Below are 12,088 nucleotides of genomic sequence, written 5' to 3'. Positions count from 1 at the left end.
GTGTATTGGCCCTTGTGTTCAGGCCACTTGAACTTTGAAACGAGGCTTTCATTGGGCCCTTTTATGTTTTTAACTGTCTTTCTAATAAATACATGTATTTTTGTATATTATAGGTTTCAACTAGGCTTTTAATATTGGCCCTTTATCAGACTTCTTTCTTACCCTTGTGGCTCTCAATTCCAGTTTTTGGGTCAAGTTTGTTTTTCCCTCCCTGTGCCTTCCTTCCGAGCAAAATACCAAAAGGAATCATTTTTAGAATAAATTAAGTAAAACTGTCAAATTTAAACCTAGTGCACTGTGCAGCATTTTGGTATTAAGGGCCGAATGCACATAGTTCTGGTCTTGAACAGACAGAGGCTGGTGCTGTAGAAAAACAGCGCACAGGATTTTGTTGTATCGTCGCAATCCACCCTAGGCTTTGTTGGAAAGGAGTTTTAAGTTTGGTGTGATTTCTTTCTAACGAGACGCAAATAGGATCCGGAGCGTAAATGAGGCTGGCAGGCTGCGGCGCCCACGACCCCCTGCATGTGAATCTGTCCCACCCGTTTACGCACATAGGATCAGAGCTTCCCGTGCGCCCCGGCCAGGCGCTCAAACCGCTTTTTCCCAGCCATGCGCCCTGTCCCGCCGCAGCCCATTGAATTGAGCAAGCAATCGCTTGGCTGAGGCGAAGGGGGCTGGGTGGGCTGCTGGCGGTGCCTCTTGTCAGCAGCCAGTGGAGGCGGGCAGCCTTCCCGTCCGCCCGTCCTCTCGGCCGGATGACTGACAGCGCCGGGGGGGAAGCCCCCTTCCTTCTCCCTGCTGCGCAACTTTGGAGCTCCTCTCCAGGGCGCGCGTCTCGGCGGCGACCGGACCGGCGTACGTCTTTCTTCCAAGGCCCGGAGCCTGGGGCGGCGGCGGCGGCAGGTACGCAGTCGGGAAGGGCCGCGGGGTGGCCTCGGGCCCCGCGTGGAGCGCCAGTTCCCACGCCGCGCGGAGTGCGGTAATCCGAGCCATATCTGGGCAAAGCATTCCGCGGCCACCAAAGGGGACCGGCCCGGGTGAGCGCGGTGGCGACGCGCCTATAAATAGCTACCGCTTCCTCCTCTGCTGGCTGTAGTTGGGGGGTGTGAGAAGCGCGGGCGGCGGGGTTGGGCTGGCGGTTGGCGATCCCTCCCCTCTCCCCTTGCCTCGAAGCACGTACTGCGGGGGGTTGGGTGCTGGTGGCGCTTTTGGCAGCGTTCGCAAGTAGAAGCGCCTAGGTGTGCCAGCTTTCAGGTGGGACCTGGGGATCCCCCGGAATGACGGCTCATCTCCAGACTACAAGAGATCAGTTCCCATAGAGAAAATAGGTGCTTTGGCGGGTGGGTTGGATGGCCTTGCACCCTACTGAGGTCCCTGTCCCTCCCAGGCTCCATCCCCAAATCTCTAGGACGGGACCTGGCATCCCTACTCCCCCATCCCCCGCGGGAGGCCGAGTGGGGACCCGGCAACCATTAGAGGGCGCTGAAGTCGATTCCCCAGGCTTACCACCTTTTGGCTTGGCCCTGGCTCTTGGGCCTGTTTTTTTCTAACAGCCATCCTGCACCTCAGAAATCAAGGCAGTGAAGCTTTTCTTTGTCAGGGTGGGAACATAGTGCGCTTCCTCCGATTCTGGGTAGCCTCTGAAACGCAGAGGAGCAGAGCCAGGATGAAAGTTGGTAACCGTCATTGATCCCTTTGCCTTATTCAGTACTGTGTGGGGGAAAGTGCCTGTCTAAATAATCAGTGCCCGGGCCTGTGCTAAATCATACGACAATGGTAACGCATAAGGATACATTTTCAGAAAACCAGTGCATTGGCCGGAGCGGCTCTGCTCTTGAATAAAGCCTCCCCCGCCAATCACACACTTCAGCCCTGAGGCCCGTGTCCTCTGAGCCGCTTTTGGCTGACGGCCAGTCCACATAGTCTGTTCACGCTCCACAGAATCCTGTGTGCTGCTGCATGGAGAACCTGGGCTCTCACGTGGTTTCATGTATGTATTTATTATGTCTCTGCCCTGCTTTCCTTCCCAAGGGGTTTATGTCTTTTTATCCTCGCCTGTGAAGTGGATTAGGCTGAGAGTGTGTGGCTGGACCAAGGTTCCCCAGTGAGCCTCTGTGGCAGAGCAGGGATTCGAACCTGAGTCTTCAACATAACACACTTACTCAACATAATAATGTGCTTCAAAATTCATAGACAGTTCAAAAGATTCTACGGCTACTCCGTTAATGCTAGAATTTACCATGTTTATAATTATTACAGCATTGCTTACAACTTATATTGTACAAGGTTGACTTTTATAGAAAAGAAGTTGTTATGCATTGTGATTATGGTTGTATGAATTTTTAAACTTCAATAAAAAAAATTTGAATTGCAAAGGGGTGTGCGTGCTTTCAGGGCAGGTACTTCTTGGCTCGGAGAGCGGGATCCAATGATCTTTTCTCTGTCAGACCCTGAGGCCGGTTATCTCCCTTGACTTTTCTGTGCATTATGAAATCTTATACAATCCCTGGCAAGAAAGTGAGTCATTGAGTGTGGCTTGTGGGTGGGTTGCCATGCTGCAGTGGTGGTGGTGGTGGGTGCTATGGAGCGAGCGAGAGAGAGAAACTGGTAATCCCTCTAAACTGAGTTAGTGTGAACTAGCTCACAACTTTTTAGCCTCCAGCTCACAGATTTTTGCCCTAGCTCAGAAGGAATGGCTTCAGAGCAAACTAATCTATGCAGTAGCCAAATCATTGCAAGTAGATAAATAGGTACCACTCCGGTGGGAAGGTAACAGCGTTCTGTGTGCCTTGGTGTTTAGTCATGCGGGCCACATGACCACGGAAACATCTTCAGACAACGCTGGCTCTTCGGCTTTGAAACAGAGATGAGCACCGCAATCCTAGAGTCGGATTTGACTGGCTTTCGAGTAAGGGAACCTTAACCTTTTTACATATAAGGCAGAGGTTGAACAGCAAATTAGCATACGATATAATGAAATGTTTTAACAGATGCAAACAGGAATAACAAGCTAGGTTTATAAGGTCATCGTTGTTTGGATTTAATTCTGGGGGGGAAACAGTGAGGCAAATAAATATGTCAAAATTAGTTGTAAAAGGTAAAGGTTCCCTTGCTCGAAAGCCAGTCGAGTCCGACTCTAGGGTTGCGGTGCTCATCTCCGTTTCAAAGCCGAAGAGCCAGCGCTGTCCAAAGACGTTTCCGTGGTTATGTGGCCAGCATGACTAAACACCAAGGATCACGGAACGCTGTTACCTTCCCACTGGAGTGGTACCTATTTATCTTCTTGCAATTTCTTGCTTTCGAACTGCTAGGTTGGCAGGAATAATTAGTTGACAGACGTGTAAATGTGTCCTTCTCAGCCCTTACATCTATATTCTCACCAGGAAGGGCTATACATCCTCTTTATTTTAGTGTATTTTAGTGTATTTCTTATTTGGAAAAGCAGATTAGAATAGTGATTGTAATGTAATGCAGTGAATCAGAATGATATATTGGAATGCATTCCTCTGGTCTCGTAACCGAGGAGACATAACACGGCACTACAGATCACCCCACCTCAAAGAAAAAGGTGTTCTTTGTTACCTCCCTGCTTGATAGGAGGCAGATGGAGCATGACAGCAGGGTCTCAGTTAATTGCTCTTGGCACCCCACAATTAAGAAGGATGCATTTACACATCGATCGCCAATTGTGACGTATTTATTTGCCTCATTGTCTCCCCACCCCCCAGAATTAAATCCAAACAATGATGGCCCTATACACTTAGCTTGCTATTCCTGTTTGCATCTGTTAAACCATCTTCATTATGTCATATGCTAATTTGCTGTCCAACCTCTGCCGTATATGTACGGACTGGCAAGTTCCATTTCACTGTGTCTGAGGAAGTGCGTGCACAAAACCCCCCCTCATATCTTGAATAAAACTTTGTTGGTCTTAAAGGTGCCATTGGACTCAAAGATTTTCAGAGTATAAGCTTTCAAGAGTCAGCACTTTCTGGAGCTGTGACTCCTGAAAGCTTATACCCTGAAGATTTTGTTGGTCTGTAAGGTGCTACTCCCTGATCTGGATAGCCTAGGCTAGCCCCGTCTCAGAAGCTAAGCAGGGTCAGCCTTAGCTAGTATTTGGATGAGAGACCACCAAGGAAACCCAGGGTCACAACGCAGAGCCCAGCAATGGCAAACCACCTCTGAACGTCTCTTGCCTGGAAAACGCTGTTGGGACCCTGACCTGGATAGCCCGGGCAAGCCTCACCAGAACTCGGAAGCTAAGCAGGGCTGACCCTGGCAAGTACCTGGCAGGGAGACCTCCAAGGAATACCAGGGCTGGGACGCAGAGGCAGGCAATACTAAGTCACCTCCCTGAAACGTCCATGCCCCAGTAGGGGTCACCAGAAGTCACCATGACTTCCAGGCACACACACACACACAAAATACAAAAAAATGAAAACATATTAAAATATATAAAGAGAGACACACACACAATACAAAAAAACGAAAACATATAAAAATATATAAAAATAAGTAAAGAAGGAAACTTCTGGGCTGCTGTAAGTCAGCTGTGACTTGACGGCAAACAAAGAAAAAGGTGCTCCTGGACTCAAATCTGGCTGTTCTACTGCAAACCAACACAGTCTTTAAAATCTTTCTGCCTAACCGGGTGATGCCTTTTCTGGTAGTGGAGCAAAGGCAGTGGGGATAGTTTCCCCCATGTAATTCCTGCACATCCGGCTTCTGTGAAAGGAATAGGATCAGGGTATTTTTGTTTCGTTTTGTTTTTTGGAAGTTGGCCGTCCTGTGGGAAATTCTCGTACCTTAAGCAAAGGCAAGACTCACTAAAGGTCCAGATTATTCAAAATCAGCGGTTCTCAACCTGTGGGTCGCGACCCCTTTGGGGGTCGAACGACCCTTTCACAGGGGTCACCTAAGACCATCGGAAAACACAGTTATGAAATAGCAATGAAAATTATTTTATGGTTGGGGGTCACCACAACATGAGGAACTGTATGAAAGGGTCACGGCATTAGGAAGGTTGAGAACCACTGCTCAAAACAAAGGCAAGTCCAGGGGCTCCTGTCCCTTCCAGTCATTCTCTAGAACAGGTTGCTGTCAAACTTTTCACTTCAAGGGAACTCTAGTTTGGTGTAGTGGTTCAGTGCGTGGACTCTAATCCGGGAGAACCGGGTTTGATTCCCCGCTCCTCCACTCGCACCTGGCTGGATGACCTTGGGCAAGCCGTAGTTCTGATAAGAGCTGTTCTTGAAAAAGAGCAGTTTCTGTCAAGAGCTCTCTCAGCCCCACCTACCTCACAGGGTGTCTGTTGGGAGGGGAAGGGAAAGGAGGTTGTAAGCCGCTCTGAGACCCCTTTGGGTAGTGAAGGGCGGGGGATCAATCCAATCTCTTCTTCTTCTTTTACCTCACAGGGAGTCTGTTGTGGGGAGGGGAAGGGAAAAGGAGTTTGTAAGCCGCTCTGAGACCCCTTTGGGTAGTGAAGGGCGGGGGATCAATCCAATCTCTTCTTCTTCTTTTACCTCACAGGGAGTCTGTTGTGGGGAGGGGAAGGGAAAAGGAGTTTGTAAGCCGCTCTGAGACCCCTTTGGGTAGTGAAGGGCGGGGGATCAATCCAATCTCTTCTTCTTCTTTTACCTCACAGGGAGTCTGTTGTGGGGAGGGGAAGGGAAAAGGAGTTTGTAAGCCGCTCTGAGACCCCTTTGGGTAGTGAAGGGCGGGGGATCAATCCAATCTCTTCTTCTCTTCTTCCTTTCCCACGGTTACTTGATGGTAGGAAGTGTCAACAGGTTGCAGTTGACTTATGGCAAACCCTTAGGATGTGCAAAACAAGAGACAGAGGTCTTTCTTGTTCGTCTCCCGTCCAAGTTCTAACCGGGGCCAGCCCTGGTTACCTTCCTCAGTCTGATGAGATTGGGCTACATCTGAGTCAGAGCCCCGTGACTGCTTACCTGCCAAGAAACCCCTGGCCTGATGCTGAGGATTTGGGGGGCAACTCCTAGGCAGGTGCAAACTATCTTCACACTAGCAGCTGATACATCACACTTCGTGAATAGGTGACACTTCGTGGTAGGATTACCAGGTCCCCACTAGCGGGGGATGGGGGGCTAGTGTGGCCAGATCCAGATTGGGAAACTCCTGGAGATTTGGGGATGGAGCCTGGGGAGGACGGGGGTGCAACGCCATGGAGTCCTCCCTCCAAAGCATCCGTTTTCTTCAGGGGGAACTGATCTCTGTAGTCTGGAGAGGAGCTGCAATCCCAGGGGATCCCCAGGTCCCACCTGGAGGCTGGCATCTCTGTCCTATGGAGAGAAAGATCTGTAAGTGGCCGGCAAGCTAGCTGTTCAGGGAAGCTTCCCCAAGGAACCCCTGATACTTTTCTGACTGTTCCTTGCAGCACAGTTTGAAAATAATTGGTCTGGAAAGGATTCCGACAGATGCAGTTTTAGTACGGGGAGGAGGATAACTTTATGTCTAGGTCGCTATGAAAAGTATACAAGTCCAACCCCCCCCCTTTGTGGACGATCATTCTTCGGGCCATGACAATAGTGACAAGAGGAAAAATTACACTCAGAGGATCTGAACAAACCCTCAGGGCCACGTGACTATGACATTGGAAGATGGATTGTTTCAAAACTGTGCAGTGGCTTTTCAGTGACAAGTTGGAAAGTCCCTAGTTTGATTCTCGTCTCAGTAACAAGGCTGCCATTCTGTCTCTCACCCATGGGGATAAAAATATTGCCCTAGCCTGAAGAACATTCATAAAGATTGCAAGATAGTGGTTGGGGAAACTGAAATATAACAAAAATGCTAAGTGATTATTATTTCTGTCACCTGGACTAAACTGTAGCTTGTTTTGTATACCTTTTAATGGGAGGTATCTCTGAATTACAAGTTTATTTATTTTATTTATACCCCGCCCTCCCCGCCAAAGAAGGCTCTAACGTATTATTTGCATGTCTAATGTATGGTTAAAATTGTAATTATGTTATAATATTCCTATTTCAGACTTCAGTTTATTGCTGCGGTCCTCAGATCAGTCATATATTTCTATATCAAAGTTTTTATGGTTCTGTGAGGAGCTCTGGGTTTCAGTCCATCCGATGCTCCTTTTTCTTTAAATTTTTCTCTTTTATTGCAATAAGAAGTGATCCTTTTCTTGGTGCTGGTAGTCCAGAGAGGAATATTTTTTCTTCTTCTTTTGATTCCTTTGTGCTGTCAGTGTAAGCTCATTTAACCTCACTCTTTCAGGAAGAACTCTGAATGAATATCTCTGGTGCAAAACCTAACAAAAGTACACACGAGATCAGAGTGACAGTTTAGCATGAGGGTTGATGGATGCAGAAGAGGGCAAGGCTCCTGAACAGTCATGTATGCAAAGGAATTTTGGCAGCTGGCCGCTTTTCTGTCAAAATTTCCTCTTCTACGTAACTCTCAAAGGGTCAGGAAACCTTGGTCTCTTTTCCATTGGGTCTTGAGCCAGACATTCCTAAGCACATTGCTTTCAGTTAACTTAAGAACATATGAGAAGCCATGTTGAGTCAGACCATTGGCCCATCCAGGCCAACACTCTGTGCCACACAGTGGCCAAAACTCAGGTGCTATCAGGAGGTCCACCAGCAGGGCCAGAACTCCAGAAGCCCCCCCATGCCCCCCCCCAAGCGTACTTGATTCTGTTTAACTCTGTGCTGGAATTTGTGGCCAGTGTTTGAACCGGACCAGTGTAAAGGAATGTAGCTTTGTAGAAAGACTTAAAATAGATGTGAATATAAAAACAGATCTTGCTGGGCTACTTCATCAAGATTCTCTATTTTTTCCTGCATGAGTTCTCTATCGTGCTGGTATTACTTTCTAAGAGCATGAACTGTGAATCAGGAAGGTACAGTTTTATCCTGTCCTTCTTCCAAGGAGCTCCAAGCAGCTTACATCATTCTCCTTTCCTCCATTTTATCCTCAGAACAACCCTGTGAGGTAGGTTAGGCTGAGAGTGTGTGACTGGCCCAAGGTCACCCAGCGAGTTTCTTTTAAAAAATGTTATTACTGAATATTTACGGGTGAACAAACGGTGATAAAAAAGGTAATAAAAGTTATCTTTCTATACACTGTGCATACAGTTTCTTCATATACAAGGTTTGGAGGAATAGTATCATTCTCTGACAAATAAAACATAACAGGTATCCACATATCCCACCAGAGTTGGGTTGAGCTCTTAGTTGGGTCTGTTGACTGTATACTCTCAGTTATTTTTGCCGTTATTATATGTTCCCAATTTTTTGGGTGCCAGGTTGTATTGATGGTTTCAATTTACTTTTCCAAACTGATGCAATTGTTAATTTAGCAATTGTTAATAGTGTGGCAATTTTTCTTTTTTCATTTCTAAATGGGGAATCAGGCCAAATATTTCGTAATACCGACTCTGAAAATTCTGGAGGGTGGAGATTCGAATCTGGGTCACGCAGATCCTAGTCCAGTACCCTAACCCCTACACTTTGCTTTTTGAATGGAGTCACCGATATTATCCATCTGGACAGGGTTGCCACAGTGATGAGTGAAATACTTAGTGGGTACTTGGAGCATTCTAAAGCACTACAAGAATGCTATTAATAATGATAATCATAAGCTGCCGTCTTTCATCGCAGATCCAGTCCCTCAAGGCAGGCTGTATCATGCTTCATTATACGGACTTGCCAGTTTGTCGACAGTGAAATACACCGCAATATTTTAAGTCCACTCACTTGCGTTTCAGTTTCCCCTTCCTGAAGAGGAGTCTGGATGTGTACTCCTACCAGGCCCTCACAGAGGTAAAGAGAGGCCTGGGCCACTTCCATTTTTGAGGCCCCCCGCTGAAAACGGGAGGTTGGGAAGGCTATGGTTCTGTGTCTGTAACTATAACCAAATTAAGAGTTAACATCAAAAGTGTAAATTTGAGGCCCCCGAGAATGTGAAGCCCGGGCCAAATGGCCCTGCTGCCCCCCCCCCCCCCAGAGGCCCTGACTCATACTCAGGCTCTCCGCAAATATGGCCAATATCTTTGCTGTGGCTACTTCATACTCCTAACCTCTGTAACCACACCAGCTCTCACTGTTTAAAGCAAACCAGTCAATCGTCTCCTCAGGTTTTAACCGTGTTTTTAAAACTAGCAAACGCTTTTTGATCAGAGGTGACAGTAAGCACAAAAGAAACATCATGCGCCTCCCAGTTTTAGCCCTGTTATAAGCCCTCAGCATCTCCGGGCATTCTTTGTTCTATCTTCGCCTTCGGCTCTGGCCAGAAGAAAGGGGGAAAGCATTTGCGGCAGCTGCCAGGAAGATGATTTATGAGACACTTGTGCCCGTTTAAAAATAATTGCCCTGACTTACGACTTGCTTTTTCACTTAACTCATGTACAAGTCTGGTACCCTATAAATCACACCCTTATGCCGTCTTGAGAAATGCACTTCTAGGGGCTGACAGGCCGGTGGATGGGAGGGGGTGGGTCTGGAGGGCTGAGTCAATTTAGAACAACCTCCACGCTGGGTTTGTTTCCTTTCTCCATTCAGCTCGGAAGATGCCAATATTCAGTGAGCAACCTGTTATAGTTTTACTTCTAAGTAGGGTTGCCAGCTCCAGGTTGGGATATACCTGGAGATTTTGGGGGTGGAGCCTGAGGAAGATGGGGTTTGGGGAGGGGGCAGACTTTGATGGGGTATAACACCATAGAGTCCACCCTCCAAAGCAGCCATTTTCTCCAGGTGAACTGATCTCTGTTGCCTGGAGATCAGTTGTAGTAGTGTGAGGTCTCCAGCCACCACCTGGAGGGTGGCAACCTTACTTCTAAGGGATCTTGATCCATTCACATAACATCAAAATCTTTTGCCAGACAGCATTTTTAAAGTATTGAAGGCAGGAGATGATGGTCAAAATAAAAGTCTTTATTCAAACATTGCTCAGGTCAGGACTGCTCTGCAAAGAGTGGCACTCAAACTTATATGGTTCCATAACTGAACTATATACAACGTTATCAGATTCAGGAGGTCCGATTGGACCTAAGCAGAGCCACAGGACAGGACATTCTGTATGGCTTTAGGACCAATAGGCAGTCTTTATTAGGGAGCCAGTTCCAACAGAGAAAACCGGAATACTGCCGCTTAAACATAACCAGGGGTCGTTTCGTAGAAAAAGAGCTAGGGGAACTCATTAGCATAACTCATTAGCATATGCCACACCCCCTGACATCACCGGAAGTGTGTCATAAGGCCACACACCCCGTCCCCAACGGTCCCGGCCGCCACCGCCGGCCTTGCAGCTCCACTGCCAAGCCCCATGAGGGGCCCGGCGGTGGACCTGCAAGGCCGGCGGGAGTGCAAGGAAGCCCCGCGAAGGCCCTCCCTGGCTCCAGGCAGGCAGGGGTGGGGGGAGGCAGGGAGGAAGCAACTTACCCTCCCTCTTCTCCTGCCTCCTCCTGGCTGAATGAGGGCCAGAAGCGGGGTGGCCGGAAGCAGGGGGCGGGGCTTTGCCATGTGCCCCGCCCCCGTACCTCACCCGGGGGAACTGCGATCCCCTGCGATCCCCCCCGAAATGACCTCTGAACATAACTTAGAACATAACAGCATTGCCGATGGATTTTGGTATTCAGGAGGTAATTATTCGTTTCTGTTCTCATGTTTCTCATAAGGCGTTGCATGCACAAGATCCCAGGTTACGTTCCTCCAGTTAAAAGGATGAAGTGATGTGAAAGACCCTCTACCTGAGACCATGGAGAGCCACTGCCAGTATGAGTAGACAATACTAACACTGGTAGAACAAGGGTCTGATTCAGTAGAAGGCAGCTTTACATGTTCATCCCCGGGGTTGCCATTTCTGTGCTCTTAGGCCTTTGACTTATCATGGGTTGGTTGGTTCAGGAGCACACAGTAAGAGGTAGGGTTGCCCAGTCTCCCCTGGCCACTATCAGGGGGTTGGGGTAGGGTTGCCAGATCCAGGCTTGGAAACTCCCAGAGATTTGGGGAAGTGGCCTAGGAAGAACAGGGACCTCAGTGGGCTACAGTGCCATAGAGTCCACCCTCCAAAGCATCCATTTTCTCCAGGGGAGCTCATCTCTGTCGTTTGAGATAAGCTGTAATTCCAGGGGATCCCCAGGTCCCACCTGGAGGCTGGCATCCGTAGTATTAAGAGGGCAGGTTTGGAGCTGGGAAATGCTCATGATAAACTGGAATGATGGGTTTACCCCTATGGAATGATAATCCAGAGAGAACAAAGTATTATATAGAGTGAAGAAAGGTAGCTACATCAGAACCAAGCAGGGGAAATCTAGGTCTCTTTCACTTGAAAAAAATAATCCAGAAAGTTTTTTCTTGACCTGTATTGCCAAATGTTGTTGATACCTAAGAGTGGTCCTGCTGGATTAGGCCAAAAGTCTGTCTTATTCAGGGTCCAGCCAGTTGTTTCTTGAAGATCTGCAATCACGGTCTTTAATTTCACAGCAGTTGAAGATGGCTGATAGTTCTGTGGAGCCATGCCCTTGGAGAGGGGATAGATCACTTTGGAGCTGCTTTTGAGTTGGATTGATGGGATAGCCAAGGCAGGTCTGAGAGGATCTTCATCCACGCACATCCTCAGCATCTTCCATTCAAGCAAGCGTTTTTTCATATGAAAGCCAAGACGTTTTGTATTTCGATTCCAGTCCTGCCATTATTATAAGTAATAGTTTATGACTAGGCAGATCATAAGACGGAGGGCAGGAAGGGTTGCATCATTGCTTAGTTCTCATGGCCCTTTCTTACATGCCCAGGGAAATGTTGAATCCCACTTTGGGGTCAGGAAGCAATTTTCTCCAGGCCAGTTTGACCAGGGATCCTGGAGGGGTTTTTTCCATCTTCTGGTCATGGAGCAGGGGTCACGGGGGTATTGGGGGGGGAGGCATTTGTTTTTTATATATATATAAAGGTTTTATTGACTCTCCTAAAAAGGAGAGGAATTTCGCTTAAAATAGAAAAATTGGGGGGGTATATAGTGGGAGAAAGAGAAAGCTGAGTGATATATTAACTGGTAAATTAAACTGTTAGTAATGTCCAATTATTCTTCTTAGGCTTCTTCTGTGAGC

At 47.8% G+C, this 12,088-nt stretch overlaps 1 protein-coding gene across 1 annotated transcript in view; it reads left to right on the top strand.

Moving 5' to 3' along the window:
* Positions 1–744: 744 nt before the first annotated feature.
* Positions 745–12,088, top strand: part of LOC107124720 (tropomodulin-1-like) — a gene marked incomplete at its 3' end in the record, with an annotated part of 37,044 nt that continues 25,700 nt past the window's right edge. Inside the window, exon 1 of the mRNA XM_015428219.1 lies at positions 745–906. The remainder of the gene's footprint in view (positions 907–12,088) is intronic.

The sequence above is a fragment of the Gekko japonicus genome, unplaced genomic scaffold (assembly GCF_001447785.1).
Source record: "Gekko japonicus isolate JY-2015 unplaced genomic scaffold, Gekko_japonicus_V1.1 scaffold1907, whole genome shotgun sequence".
In the NCBI taxonomy this organism is placed as follows: Eukaryota; Metazoa; Chordata; class Lepidosauria; order Squamata; family Gekkonidae; genus Gekko; species Gekko japonicus.
Note: the sequence above shows the minus strand (reverse complement) of the source record. Positions and strands in the feature narration are given on the sequence as shown.